The following is a 15,394-nucleotide window of genomic DNA, read 5'->3' as shown; positions in this document are numbered from 1 at the left end:
TAAAGGAGTGGTTCTGCAGGTGGTGACCACAGACCACTTCTCAGTTCCTATGCTTCCTGGCTGATGTTTTGGTCACTTTTGAATGCTGGCGGTGGTACCACTCTAGTGGTAGCATGAGACGGAGTCTACAACCCACACAAGTGGCTCAGGTAGTGCAGCTCATCCAGGATGGCACATCAATGCGAGCTGTGGCAAGAAGGTTTGCTGTGTCTGTCAGCGTAGTGTCCAGAGCATGGAGGCGCTACCAGGAGACAGGCCAGTACATCAGGAGACGTGGAGGAGGCCGTAGGAGGGAAACAACCAAGCAGAAGGACCGCTACCTCCGCCTTTGTGCAAGGAGGAGCACTGCCAGAGCCCTGCAAAATGACCTCCAGCAGGCCACAAATGTGCATGTGTCTGCTCAAACGGTCAGAAACAGACTCCATGAGGGTGGTATGAGGGCCCGACGTCCACAGGTGGGGGTTGTGCTTACAGCCCAACACCGTGCAGGACGTTTGGCATTTGCCAGAGAACACCAAGATTGGCAAATTCGCCACTGGCGCCCTGTGCTCTTCACAGATGAAAGCAGGTTCACACTGAGCACGTGACAGACGTGACAGAGTCTGGAGACGCCGTGGAGAACGTTCTGCTGCCTGCAACATCCTCCAGCATGACCGGTTTGGCGGTGGGTCAGTCATGGTGTGGGGTGGCATTTCTTTGGGGGGCCGCACAGCCCTCCATGTGCTCGCCAGAGGTAGCCTGACTGCCATTAGGTACCGAGATGAGATCCTCAGACCCCTTGTGAGACCATATGCTGGTGCGGTTGGCCCTGGGTTCCTCCTAATGCAAGACAATGCTAGACCTCATGTGGCTGGAGTGTGTCAGCAGTTCCTGCAAGAGGAAGGCATTGATGCTATGGACTGGCCCGCCCGTTCCCCAGACCTGAATCCAATTGAGCACATCTGGGACATCATGTCTCGCTCCATCCACCAACGTCACATTGCACCACAGACTGTCCAGGAGTTGGCGGATGCTTTAGTCCAGGTCTGGGAGGAGATCCCTCAGGAGACCATCTGCCACCTCATCAGGAGCATGCCCAGGCATTGTAGGGAGGTCATACAGGCACGTGGAGGCCACACACACTACTGAGCCTCATTTTGACTTGTTTTAAGGACATTACAAAGTTGGATCAGCCTGTAGTGTGGTTTTCCACTTCAATTTTGAGTGTGACTCCAAATCCAGACTTCCATGGGTTGATAAATTGGATTTCCATTGATTATTTTTGTGTGATTTTGTTGTCAGCACATTCAACTATGTAAACAACAAAGTATTTAATAAGATTATTTCATTAATTCAGATCTAGGATGTGTTATTTTAGTGTTCCCTTTATTTTTTTGAGCAGTGTATTTGATATTTGATATTCTTCAAAGTAGCCACCCTTTGCCTTGATGACAGCTTTGCACACTCTTGGCATTCTCTTAACCAGCTTCATGAGGTAGTCACCTGGAATGCATTTCAATTAACAGGTGTGCCTTGATAAAAGTTCATGTGTGTAATTTCTTTCCTTCTTAATGCATTTGAGCCAATCAGTTGTGTTGTGAAAAGGTAGGGGTGGTATACAGAAGATAACCCTATTTGGTAAAAAAAAAACAAGTCCATATTATGGCAAGAACAGCTAAAAATAAGGTTAGAGAAACAACAGTTCATCATTACTTTAAAACATGAAGGTCAGTAAATGCGAAAAATTTCAAGAACTTTGAATGTTTCTTCAAATGTAGTCGCAAAAACCATGAATCTCTATGATGAAACTGGCTCTCATGAGGACCGCCACAGTAAAGGAAGACCCAGAGTTACTTCTGCTGCAGAGGATAAGTTCATTAGAGTTACCAGCCTCAGAAATTGCAGCCAAAATAAATGCTTCACAGAGTTCAAGTAACAGACGCATCTCAACATCAACTGTTCAGAGGAGACTGCATGAATCAGGCCTTCATGGTCGAATTGCTGCAAAGAAACCTATACTAAACACCAATAAGAAGAAGAAACTTGCTTGGGCCAAGAAACACGAGCAATGGACGTTAGGCTGGTGGAAATCTATCCTTTGGTCTGATGAGTCCAAATTCGTGATTTTTGATTCCAACCGACGTGTCTTTGTGAGACGCAGAGTAGGTGAACTGATGATCCCGGCATGTTTGGTTCCCACCGTGAAGCATGGAGGAGGAGGTGCGATGGTGTGGGGGTGCTTTGCTGGTGACACTGTCTGTGATTTATTTAGAATTCTAGGCACACTTAACCAGCATGGCTACCACAGTATTCTGCAGTATACGCCATCCCATCTGGTTTGCGCTTAGTGGGACTATCATTTGTTTTTCAACAGGACATTGACCCAAAACACACCTCCAGGCTGTGTACGGGCTATTTGACCAAGAAGGAGAGTGATGGAGTGCTACATCAGATGACCTGGCCTCTACAATCACCCGACCTCAACCCAATTGAGATGGTTTGGGATGAGTTGGACCGCAGAGTGAAGGAAAAGCAGTCAACAAGGGCTCAGCATACATGGGAACTCCTTCAAGACTGTTGTAAAAGCATTCCGGGTGAAGCTGGTTGAGAGAATGCGAAGAGTGTACACAGCTGTCATCAATGCAGAGTTGCTATTTTGAAGAATCTCAATTATAAAATATATTTTGATTTGTTTAACTTCTATGGGCTAGCGTCCCACCTGCGGACACAGCCAGTGCAATATCAGGGCGGAAAATTCAAAAACAATAAAATGTCATAATTGAACTTTCTCAAACATACAACTATTTTACACCATTTTAAATATACACTTCTCCTTGATGTAACCACATTGTCCGATTTCAAAAAGGCTTTACAGAGAAAGCAAAACATTAGATTATGTTAGGAGAGTATATAGACAAAAATTATCACACAGCCATTTTCCAAGCAAGGACATGTGTCAATAAAACCCAAAACACAACTAAATGAAGCACTAACCTTTGACGATCTTCATCAGATGACACACCTAGGACATTATGTTACACAATACATGTATGTTTTGTTCGATAAAGTTCATATTTATATCCAAAAACAGCATTTTACATTGGCGCGTGATGTTCCGAAAATGTATTCCCACCAAAACGTCCGGTGAATGTGCACATCAATTTACAAAAATACTCATCATAAACATTGACAAAATATATAACAATTATTTGAAGAATTATAGATAGACTACCCCTGGATGCAACCGCTGTGTCAGATTTTAAAATAGCTTTACGGAGAAAGCACATTTTTCAATATTCTGAGTACATAGCTCAGCCATCACGATGAGCTATTCAGACACCCGCCAAGTTTGGCAACCTAAACTCCGAATTAGTATTAGATATATTCTCTTGCCTTTGCTGATCTTCATCAGAATGCACTCCCAGGACTGCTACTTCCACAATAAATTGTGTTTTTGTTCGAAATAATCCATATTTATGTCCAAATACCTCTGTTTTGTTCGTGCATCACTTATCCAAAGGCATAACGCGCGAGCGCGGAACGAGAGACGAAAAGTCAAAATGTTCCATTACCGTACTTAGAAGCATGTCAAACGCTGTTTAAAATCAATCTTTATGGTATTTTTTACGTAAAATTTAGATAATATTCCAACCGGACAATAGCATATTCATTCAAGAAGAAAAAGAAGGAACGGCGTGCTCGCGTGACTGCGCATATCCAATCCCTTTGTTGCCAGGCAGACCACTCAGTAACTGAGCTCCTATTATCTGCCCAGTGACAGGAAAATGCTCAAGGAAGTGCAACGTCCGCCACAGACACTGTAGCTTCGATAGAGAATCAAAAGAAGAACTACAATTCTCAGACTTTCCACTTCCTGCTTGGAATTTTCTCAGGCTTTTGCCTGCCATATGAGTTCTGTTATACTCACAGACACCATTCAAACAGTTTTAGAAACTTCAGAGTGTTTTCTATCCAAATCTACTAATAATATGCATATTCTAGTTTCTGGGCCAGAGTAGTAACCTGTTTAAATTGGGTACGTTTTTCATCCGGCCGTGAAAATACTGCCCCCTAGCCCAGACAGGTTAACACTTTTTTGGTTACAACATGATTCCATATGTATTATTTCATAGTTTTGATGACTTCACCAGTATTCTCCAATGTATTAAATAGTAAAAATAAAGATAAAGAAACATGAGTAAGAGTCTAAACTTTTGACTGGTACTGTGTGTATAATTGTAAATCTACATAAAAGCAATGAAGATGCTTGTAACTTTCAGACATGGTGTAAACAAAGGGTATGTTTTTCAGGTGTAACCCAATATGGGGCATTTGGGTAGAATGGTGCAAAACATGCTGCTGCAGCAGCAGCTTTCTACAGGGGACAAGGGGAGGGGTTAAATGGATCGTGGCATAATTTCATAGCTGCATTATTATGTTGTACAATCCTACTCGGATAAGGAGAGCTATACTTAGAGAGCTACTTCCTCACTTCTCTGAATCACTTCTGTTTTTGGGTCTCTGGCCCATTTTCAATGTTTTGTCCCTATCGGTCGATGCAATGTGTCATCATAAGTCGAAAGCCTGTTTTGAAACACCATTACCCTCTAGTGGATATTCAATGCACATGCATTCTTGATTAAATGATTTTCAAACAAAAAACATTTTGCTTTTAGTTTAGACTGACATGATGGTTGATACAGTAGATAAGTAGGTAGTTACTTAAAAATTATCTGTGGCACTGTAACTTTAACATCCTGCAACGGATGTGGATTCCAGATGTTGTTGACTATCTAAGGGACATAATACAAAGCAGAGTCAATGATTTAGCCGGCCAACTTTGATGAGCAACCAGAAATATCCATCGATTTTATGGTTCCCTTAAAGCTAAACTTAGATATATCTTTTCGTTTGTTAAATCAATGAGACCATCACCATTTCCAGCTTATCTTTCTACAAAATAAAAAGCTATATCAGAAAATGTAGGTTTCATCATTGTTTCAACATAATTAGTCAATGTATTGTGATGTGGAATCTGCATCGAAAATACATTGGATTTTGAAATAAGTCAACTTTAGAGGGTGAAATTTCAAACCTCAGGATTATGTAATCATGGTCACCAAATTTCAACATAGACAAACATTGTATTAAATATGTTGCATTTGTACCTTTAAAACAACGTCAGGTCTTCAACGTTATAGCCACTATCAGAAAAAAACAATAGGCTGGGCAGCACCTCCTACTAGAGTATATCTATCTACAGTTACCCTTTAGTCTCCCTGACTGCCAAACCAGATCAATGTCAATTCATTCTGGGAGGGAGCCTCATCCTCCTCTTCTGAAGCAATAATTTATGTTGGATTCACGTCTCCATCTTTACCAAAAATCAAAGTTAAAGAATAGGACTAAATCAAATGTTATTTAAAAAGTGCATTTAAAGTTTGATTTGATTTAGTCCTATTCTTTAAGTTAGATTTTTGGTTGAGATGGAGATGGAATCCAACATATCAATTATACATTTTTAGACAAACTGGAATTAAAGCCAGACTAAGCCACTGGTAGAGATGGAACTACCCAAGCAGAAGATAAACCTCCTTCAAATATTGATATTTGGTTGCGTTGACAACCAAACACAATCCAATATCACTTTTGAAATACAATAAATAGCCTATTAACTTGTCAACAAGTTAACAAATTATATGTTGAATTCAAGACTCCGACTCAACCAAAAATACAGGTTAGAGAACGGGATTAAGCCAGTGGCTCAGATGGAACTATCCAAGCAGTACATTGTTTTTACAATGACATTTAATTGCGCTTTTAGGTTGAAAGTATAGTGATAACACATTGGAAATTCAATTAACTTTTGGCAGTTTTTTGAGTGGATGAATATATACAAGCCCCCATGAGCCACCAGAACAGCTTCAATGTGTCTTGTCATAGATTCTACAAGTGTCTGGAACTCTATTCATATTCATCATCTGAGTCAATTGGAGGTGTACCTGTGGATGAATTTCAAGGCCTACCTTCAAACTCAGTGCCTCTTTGCTTGACGTCATGGGAAAATCAAAAGAAAGACCTAACGAAAAAATGGTAGACCTCCACAAGTCTGGTTCATCCTTGGGAGCAATTTCCAAATGCCTGAAGGTACCATGTTCATCTGTACAAACAATAGTACACAAGTATAAACACAATGGGACCACGCAGCCATCATACCGCTCAGGAAGGAGACGCGTTCTGTCTCCTAGAGATTAACATACTTTGGTGTGAAAAGTGCAAATCAATCCCAGAACAACAGCAAAGGACCTTGTGAAGATGCTGGAGGAAATAGGTACAAAAGTATCTATATCCACAGTGAAACGAGTCCTATATCAACATAACCTGAAAGGCCACTCAGCAAGGAAGAAGCCACTGCTCCAAAACCGCCATAACAAAAAAGCCAGACTACGGTTTGGAACTGCACATGGGGACAAAGATCGTACCTTTTGGAGAAATGTCCACTGGTCTGATGAAACAAAAATAGAACTGTTTGGTCATAATGACCATCGTTATGTTTGGAGGAAAAAGGGGAGGCTTGCAAGCCAAAGAACACCATCCCAACCGTGAAGCACGGGGGTGGCAGCATCATGTTGTAGGGGTGTTTTGCTGCAGGAGGGACTAGTGCACTTCACAAAATAGATGGAATCATTAGGGAAGAAAAGTATGTGGATATATTGAAGCAACATCTCAAGACATCAGTCAGGAAGTTAAAACTTGGTCGCAAATGGGTCTTCCAAATGGACAATGACCCCAAGCATACTTCCAAAGTTGTGGCAAAATGGCCTAAGGACAACAAAGTCAAGGTATTGGAGTGGCCATCACAAAGCCCTGACCTCAATCCTATAGAAAACTTGTGGGCAGAACTGAAAAAGCGTGTGCGAGCAAGGAGGCCTACAAACCTGACTCAGTTACACCAGCTCTGTCAGAGGAATGGGCCAAAATTCACCCAACTTATTGTGGGAAGCTTGTGGAAGGCTACCTGAAACGTTTGACTCAAGTTAAACAATTTAAAGGCAACGCTACCTGTGGCGTACAGCAGGTCAGCCACCAGGGGGAGACTCGTCGAGGCCTGGTGACAGATGGTGTATACATCACGAGGCGATGGCTCCATCTGCTGGACGTGCCAGATCTTGACGGGTTCTCCGGCCAGGACTAATTGGGGCTGATTGGGAGTTGGTGAGTAACAAAGGGCTGATTGCTCACCAGCTGTGCAAGGCCCATAAAGCTGCCAGAAGGGCAGCACACAGGGAGAGGGGGGGAAGAAAAAGAAACGCACACCTATTAAGGTGAGGTGCTGGCTAGCGGAGTAGAATACTTGAAAATAAGGGAGAGCCGCACACTCTAGGAGCTCAGATGCAAAAATGTAATATCCAACGTTTCGACAGCCAAGCTGTCTTCATCAGGGTATCCAGGCTGTCGAAACGTGGACATTACATTTTTGCATCTGAGCTCCTAGAGTGTGCGGCTCTCCCTTATTTTCAAGACGGCTACAGAGGTAACAGGAGCGAGTGCAGTTTTGATCCCGACAGGATACAGCAAAACCCGGAGCCCAGAAGACGGTATCCCGGAGAGAGTCTCATGGGGGAGACCTATCCTTTTCTTTTTTTCTTTCTTTTTTAAATAAACACCCTTGAAACCGAGCTAATCCTACTCTGTCCGTGTCTGACCTGTGTAAACGTCTTGACCAAACCCCCTGATCTGCCACATACCAAATACTAATTGAGTGTATGTACACTTCTGACCCACTGTGAATGTGATGAAAGAAATATAGCTGAAATAAATCATTCTCTCTACTATTATTCTGATATTTCACATTCTTAAAATAAAGTGGTGATCCAAACTGACCTAAGACAGGGAATTTTTACTAGGATTAAATGTCAGGAATTGTGAAAAACTGAGTTTAAATGTATTTGACTAAGGTGTATGTAAACTTCCAATTTCAACTGTAGTTGTCTCCTGTTTAATTTACGACCGGTTGTGAGGTGTCAGAAACCGGCCCAGCCCCCCCTCCTCTTCCGTGGTTGAGAGAGGGCCTGGCTATTGACAACCATTGCCAAGCTGATCTGAGCCCTTGGATCCTCACGTGTATCATGACAGTCTCCCTCTGGTGGGTTCAACCTTGGAAGGATTCTGCTAGTTGCAACCCACCTTAAGAATGAACACGGGATGTCCTGGTTTGTGGATCATTGTAGCGGTCCCCCTCTTGTGGTTTACCTTGGTAGACTGAAACCTGTTCAGAATGAGTCTGACTTCATCAGATAATTTCCGTGTCACTGACCGTGTGTCAGTAAGAATCGATATCGACCTCAAGACATATGTTAAGGGAAGTTTTACTACACGTCAATGTGTCTTACACCATTGTAGTGGTGATAGGTATGAAGGATTCTTTTCCATAGCTATGTTATCCACGGAGGAGCTAACCTCACGACAGAAGTACTGTATACACACTGAACCAGTCATACGAGGTGTGATCATGGTTCATGACTTCTAATAACTTTCCTCCTGAATGGACGGTTCTATTTATTAGTGGCATGTGTGTTAACCATCAGAAGTGTGTTTTTGGAGACTCCCTTCCATGTTTTGCAATCTGAGTGACTACTACCTCTGTCGCTGTTATCAATGGTAATTCAAATTGTGAGGTCATCAACCTTCTTACTGATTGTGGCTGGACTGCCTGTTGCTGGCAGTGGTACTGGTACCCAAGGGGACCAGCTATCCTTCAGATTTATTCTGAAATGTTATCCTACCGGAACACATGAAAAGAGCATTTTACTAGATTAATTGTAGTTGAGACTACACATGGCAAGGAAATATTGTTACCATTTGTTTTTGGAGGTGGAAATCCACTGGACTTCTTTTACAACCAGTGTGGTACAAGTCAGTGATATCTCAGATGTATTCTAAGGTTATCCCCGTCAAGGGGCTTGTCCGCTCCTATCTGTTCTCATGGGGAAGTTTACAACTTGATTTGTTTCCTTATCGGGTGGCCTCGTACAGTGTTGCACGAAGTCTCAACCCCCCCACCGGCCTCGGGTGGTGTTGGTGTCCAAGGCACAAACGAAAAGGTTGGATCCTTTGTACAAGTTGTCAGCAGTCGCGTTGTTAGTAGATTGGCTGTGATATTTCAACCAAATCTCTTTGTGTTTGTGCTTCAAAGAACTGTGGCTGTCGTGGCCTGCCAGTCAACACAGCATCCGCATGTGGCAACCGTTCCAGTACCTGCGAACTGAGATGAGGATATCTTTCTGTGATGTCGCACAGTGTTTCACCAGTGGGAGTCATCGGGTCAGTGAGGGACTGATTCCGTTAGTGTCATAGAAAGGGGTTTCAGTCCCTTTCAAAATGGAAAATGTATCTTCGGAAGCAGAGTCCACTCTGCACATTGATGCTTTTATTCCGCGGTGAGATGGCCGCGGTGCTTGCGGAAGTGTCTGAAGCACAAGATAAGTTAATCTTAGCGACAGTATCACATGACTCCAAGGAGGAGGGAAGTTGCTCAATCACAGAGACTGCAGGCTCGAAATCATGAAAAGAATAGTCAAACAGGTTTACTGATTGAATGTGACGAGATATCGTAATATCAGCTTGAGTCAGATTCTGCACCAAGATGTGTCGAAACGTCTTTTTCCCCTTGTGGATGACTGTGTTGCAGCTAGCTTTATGAGAAGACAGTGTGGTCAGTGGAGACGGCACGGTTACCTATGACCATATTTGGTTGGTTTTCCAGTCCATTAGTGGCATCAAACGATCCATCAAGTCTGCTCCGAGTAGCAGGTGTTCAGTTTCAAGGCTGGTAACATACACAGGGTGAACAAGTGATATGTCTTTGAAGTTTAGTTTCAGCATGAGTCTCAATGTGAGAGGCGAGGTAGTCTGAGTGAAACCTCGAAGTTTAGTGTCGCATCGTTCCATTTTTACCAATGTTTAGCTGAGTTCAAAGCCCTTTTGAGATCATTGAACAATGTTTGAGAGGTAAGTCGATATTGTCGAGACCAAATCAATTAGCGCATTACAGGTTAAGCAGTCCTCCAGGACTGTTTTGAGGTATGGCCTCTTTGAGTTGCGGTTTGTGATCATATTCCCCACAAAGTGGAGTGAACGTTGGCAACGGCGTGATGTGTCATCTGTGTTCATGGTTAAAACAGATCGACTCATCGGAGTTTGAGTGGAATTGGCTATTGTGATGTTTACTTTGTGCGTCGCAATATTTGTTCCTGAGTCTATAGTACAAGGCTTGTTTCTTGATCTATTGGGCCCTGGATAGGGTCTCGAGTGAGAGCGGGAGTAATTTGATTGTTTACAACATCGCAAATGGTGTACATTTTGTCAAACCTGTTGTCCGGCAAATCCACGCCTAGTCATGGTTTTGGCAGTTTTGTACTTCTCTGAGCAAAGCTTCTAGAGAGTATTGGTCTATGCTTGGGTTGTCATTGAACCTTTTGTTACCCTTGACACTTTGTGTGGGTAGGGTGCAGGAACTTAGCGATCAGGTTGATTTTAGTGGTAGTCATTTCGCTGGTGATGTACTTTATAGCTATTTTGACCGTGGTGGTTATTGGTATCGTGGTTTCGTGGTTTCACAACCTTTGTTGTGCATCATCTCTCAACGCTCCTATCTCTGTTAACGCACCCTCTAACTAGGGTGAGTGCTCCTGTTCAATTCTCAAAACCTGAGATGTCAAGGCTCTTTGATGCCACAAAAGCTGTGCCTGCAAGCTCTCTAAGTTCTGAGATTGGCAAACCAACGTGGGCTGTAGGGCCCAAGTAGTTAATGAAGCGGGGATACATGTTTGACAGAAACATTTATTTGAATGGCAATAGCTCTTCCATTCCTGTTCCAGAACAGGAAAGAGCTGATCCCAGCCACGAAGCTGCCAGAGCGCATGGGGACATTGCTTACATCCGCTATGACAGGCTCATTGCCACCCTCCATCCCAGAAGCCTGGAAGGGATAAGAGAGCCACGCCTATGGGTTCGTAGCTTTAACCCCGCAGCACACACACATATACACACACCAATTGATTAATGGACTGCTGAATGTATATTTTATTCTCTTGCTGTGTTTGCTCTTTTCAGTATTATGTCTATCTCTGATAAGCTACCCAGGAAAGGGCTGAAAATAGCCCATATTAATATATGTAGCCTTAGAAATAAGGTTCATGAAATCAATAACTTGCTAACATCAGATAACATTCATACATTTGCCATTTCTGACTCACTTAGATAATTCATTTGATGGTACAGAAGTAGCAATACAAAGATAAAACATCTATTGAAGAGACAGAAATGCTTATGGGGGAGGTGTAACTGTATATATTCAGAGTCATATCCCTGTAATGCTTAGAGAAGATCTTATGTCAAGTGTTATTGAGTTGTTGTGGTTGCAGGTTCACTTGGCACATCTAAAGCCTTCTCTTTCGGAGTGTTGCTATAGAGCACCAAGTGCTAACAGTCAGTATCTAAATAATATGTGTGAATTGCTTGATAGTGTATGTGATGTAAACAGAGAGGTCTACTTTCTTGGGGACCTGAATATAAGCTGTCCGCTCAAGAGGAAGCTTCTTACTGTAACCAGTGCCTGTATTCTGGTTCAGGTTATTAATCAACCTATCAGGGTGTTTACAAACACTCCAGGAGCAAGATCATCCACATGTATCGATCACATTTTTTACTAATACTGTAGAACTTTGTTCTAAAGCTATATCTGTACCCATTGGATGCAGTGATCACAATATAGTGGCTATATCCAGGAATGCCAAAGTTTCAACAGCTGGGCCTAAAATAGTGTATAAGAGATCATACAAAAGACTTTGCTGTAGCTCTTAGTATGTGGATGATGTTAAAAAGATTTCAATGTCTGATGTGATTAATGACGAGCATCCAGACACTGCACTTGATGAATTTATGAAATTGCTTCTTCCAATTATTGATAAACATGCACCTGTTAAGAAACGGACTATTAGAACTGTTAAGGCTCCATGGATTGATGAGGAATCAAATGTATAGTTGAAAGAGATGGGGCAAAAGGAGTGGCTAATACGTTTGGCTGCACATCTGACTGGCTTACTTACTGAACATTTAGAAATGATGTGACTAAACTCAACAAAAAGAAGAAGAAACTGTGTTATGAAGCCAATACAAATGATATAAAGAATGATGGAAAACAACTTTGGAGTACTTCAAATGAAATTATGGGCAGAAAGACAAATACAACTCCTTTTTTCATCGAATCAGATGGAATATTCATCACAAAACCATTTGATGTTGCCAATTATTTTAATGATATTTCATTGGCAAAGTGGGTAAACTTAGGTAGGAAATGCCAACAAAGAACAGTGAGCAATTGTATTCATGCATAAAAAACAAATAATGAAAGAAAAGCATTGCAAGTTTGAATTTTGTAAAGTTAGTGTGGGAGAGGTGGAAAAATTATTGTTATCGATCAATAATGACAAACCTCCTGGCATTGACAACTTAGATGGAAATCTACTGAGGATGGTAACTGACTCTAAAGCCACTCCTATCTGTCATATTTTTTTATCTGAGCCTAGAGGAAAGGCTTTGTCCTTAGGCCTGGAGGGAAGCCAACGTAATTCTGCTACCCAAGAGTGGTAAAGCAACCTTTACTGGTTATAACAGCAGACCTATAAGCTTGCTGCCAGCTCTTAGCAAACTTTTGGAAAAAAATTGTGTTTGACCAAATATAACATTTATATATAACAACAGACTTTCAGCATGATTATAGAGAAGGGCACTCAACATGTACTGCAATGACACAAATGGTTGAAATAAATTGATAATAATAAGATTGTGGGAGCTGTACAGTTAGATTTCAGTGAAGCCTTTGATATTATTGACCATAACCTGTTGTTGAGAAAACGTACACTACCGTTCAAAAGTTTGGGGTCACTTAGAAATGTCCTTGTTTAGGGCTAGGGGGCAGCATTGACACGGCTGGATAAAAAACATACCCGATTTAATCTGGTTACCACTCCTACTCAGTAACTAGAATATGCATATACTTATTACATATGGATAGAAAACACCCTAAATTTTCTAAAACTGTTTGAATGGTGTCTGTGAGTATAACAGAACTCAAATGGCAGGTCAAAACCTGAGAGATTCCTTTACAGGAAGTGGCCTGTCTGACCATTTGTTGAACTTCTTTTCCATCTCTATCATTTACTAAGGATCTCTGCTCTAACGTGACACTTCCCACATCGTCCATAGGCGCTCAGAGCCCGGGAAAAAACAGAATGTCGTCATTCCAGCCCCAGGCTGAAACACATTATCGCCTTTCTCAAGTGGCCGATCAAGAGACACTGGCTTATGCGCGTGACCCCGACCGCCCCCGCCTTTGGGATTTTTTCCTCTGTTTGCCGAAAAGGAGATTCCCTGTCGGAATATTATCGCTTTTCTACGAGAAAAATGTCGTAAAAATTGATTTTAAACAGCGGTTGACATGCTTCGAAGTACGGTAATGGAATACTTAGAATTTTATTGTCACGAATTGCGCCAAGCGCGTGACACTTCTTTACTATTTCGGATAGCGTCTGGAACGCATGAACAAAACGCCGCTATTCGGATATAACGATGGATTATTTTGGACCAAACCAACATTTGTTATTGAAGTAGCTGTCCTGGGTGTGTATTCTGACGAAGACAACAAAAGGTAATGAAATTTTTATAATAGTAAATATGATTATGGTGAGTGCTAAACTTGCCGGGTGTCTAAATAGCGAGCCCGTGATGCCTGGGCTATGTACTTAGAATATTGCAAAATGTGCTTTCACCAAAAAGCTATTTTAAAATCGGACATATCGAGTGCATAGAGGAGGTCTGTATCTATAATTCTTAAAATAATTGTTATGCTTTTTGTGAACGTTTATCGTGAGTAATTTAGTAAAATGTTAGCGAATTCCCCGGAAGTTTGCGGGGGCTAGTTCTGAACGTCACATGCTAATGTAAAAAGCTGGTTTTTGATATAAATATGAACTTGATTGAACAAAACATGCATGTATTGTATAACATAATGTCCTAGGGTTGTCATCTGATGAAGATCATCAAAGGTGAGTGCTGCATTTAGCTGTCTTCTGGGTTTTGGTGACATTATATGCTGGCTTGAAAAATGGGTGTCTGATTATTTCTGGCTTGGTACTCTGCTGACATAATCTAATGTTTTGCTTTCGTTGTAAAGCCTTTTTGAAATCGGACAGTGTGGTTAGATTAACGAGAGTCTTATCTTTAAATGGCTGTAAAATAGTCATATGTTTGAGAAATTGAAGTAATAGGATTTTTAAGGTTTTGAAAATCGCGCCACAGGATAGCCGTGGCTGTTACGTAGGTGGGACGAATTCGTCCCGCCTAGCCTAGAGAGGGAAAAGCACATTTTTTGTCCATTAAAATAACATCAGAAATACATTGTAGACATTGTTATTAATGTTGTAAATTACTATTGTAGCTGGAAACGGCAGATTTTTCATGGAATAACTACATAGGCGTACAAAGGCCCATTATCAGCAACCATCACTCCTGTGTTCCAATGGCACGTTGTGTTAGCTAATCCAAGTCTATAATTTTAAAAGGCTAATTGATCATTAGAAAACCCTTTTGAAATGTTCTAATGGAATTTTCCAAGCTGTTTAAAGGCACAGTCAACTTAGGGTATGGTATGTAAACTTCTGACCAACTGGAATTGTGATACAGTGAATTATAAGTGAAATAATCTGTCTGTAAACAATTGTTGGAAAAATTTCTTGTCATGCACAAAGTAGATGTCTTAACCGACTTGCCAAAACTATAGTTTGTTAACAAGAAATGTGTGGAGTGGTTGAAAAACGAGTTTTAATGACTCCAACCTAAGTGTATGTAAACTTCCGACTTCAACTGTACATATATATATTTATTATTTTTTTAAAGTTTGGGTTTTGAGTTGTTGGAAGCTGCAAAAATGATTTAAATCTATTTATAGACGTTAATGAATCAATACTGGATCAGTAATGTGGGAGTTGGACGTCAATTTGCAAATGCAAATTTAATTGATTAATCAATGCTAATGATTAATCAGACAATACTTCGCTTTGGCCAGGTTAATATATATTCTCAAATTTCCATCACAGGCTGGATCATATGTCCTAGCCCTAGAAATTTCATAATTCACCCAACACTGATCCTTACTCAGTATGCAACACCAGAGGGGAATATTCCTGTCACGTCCTGACCATAGTAAGTTGTTATTTTCTATGGTAGAGTAGGTCAGGGCGTGACAGGGGGTGTTTGTCTGTTTTTGTATTTCTATGTTTAGTATCTAGTTGTGTATTTCTAGGTTGGTTTTTGTTTGGCATGACCTCCAATTAGAGGCAGCCCGTTGTCGTTG

Source organism: Salmo salar, chromosome ssa03, assembly GCF_905237065.1.
Source record: "Salmo salar chromosome ssa03, Ssal_v3.1, whole genome shotgun sequence".
Taxonomy (NCBI): domain Eukaryota; kingdom Metazoa; phylum Chordata; class Actinopteri; order Salmoniformes; family Salmonidae; genus Salmo; species Salmo salar.
The sequence above is the reverse complement of the archived record's forward strand: the minus strand, read 5'-3'. Positions refer to the sequence as shown.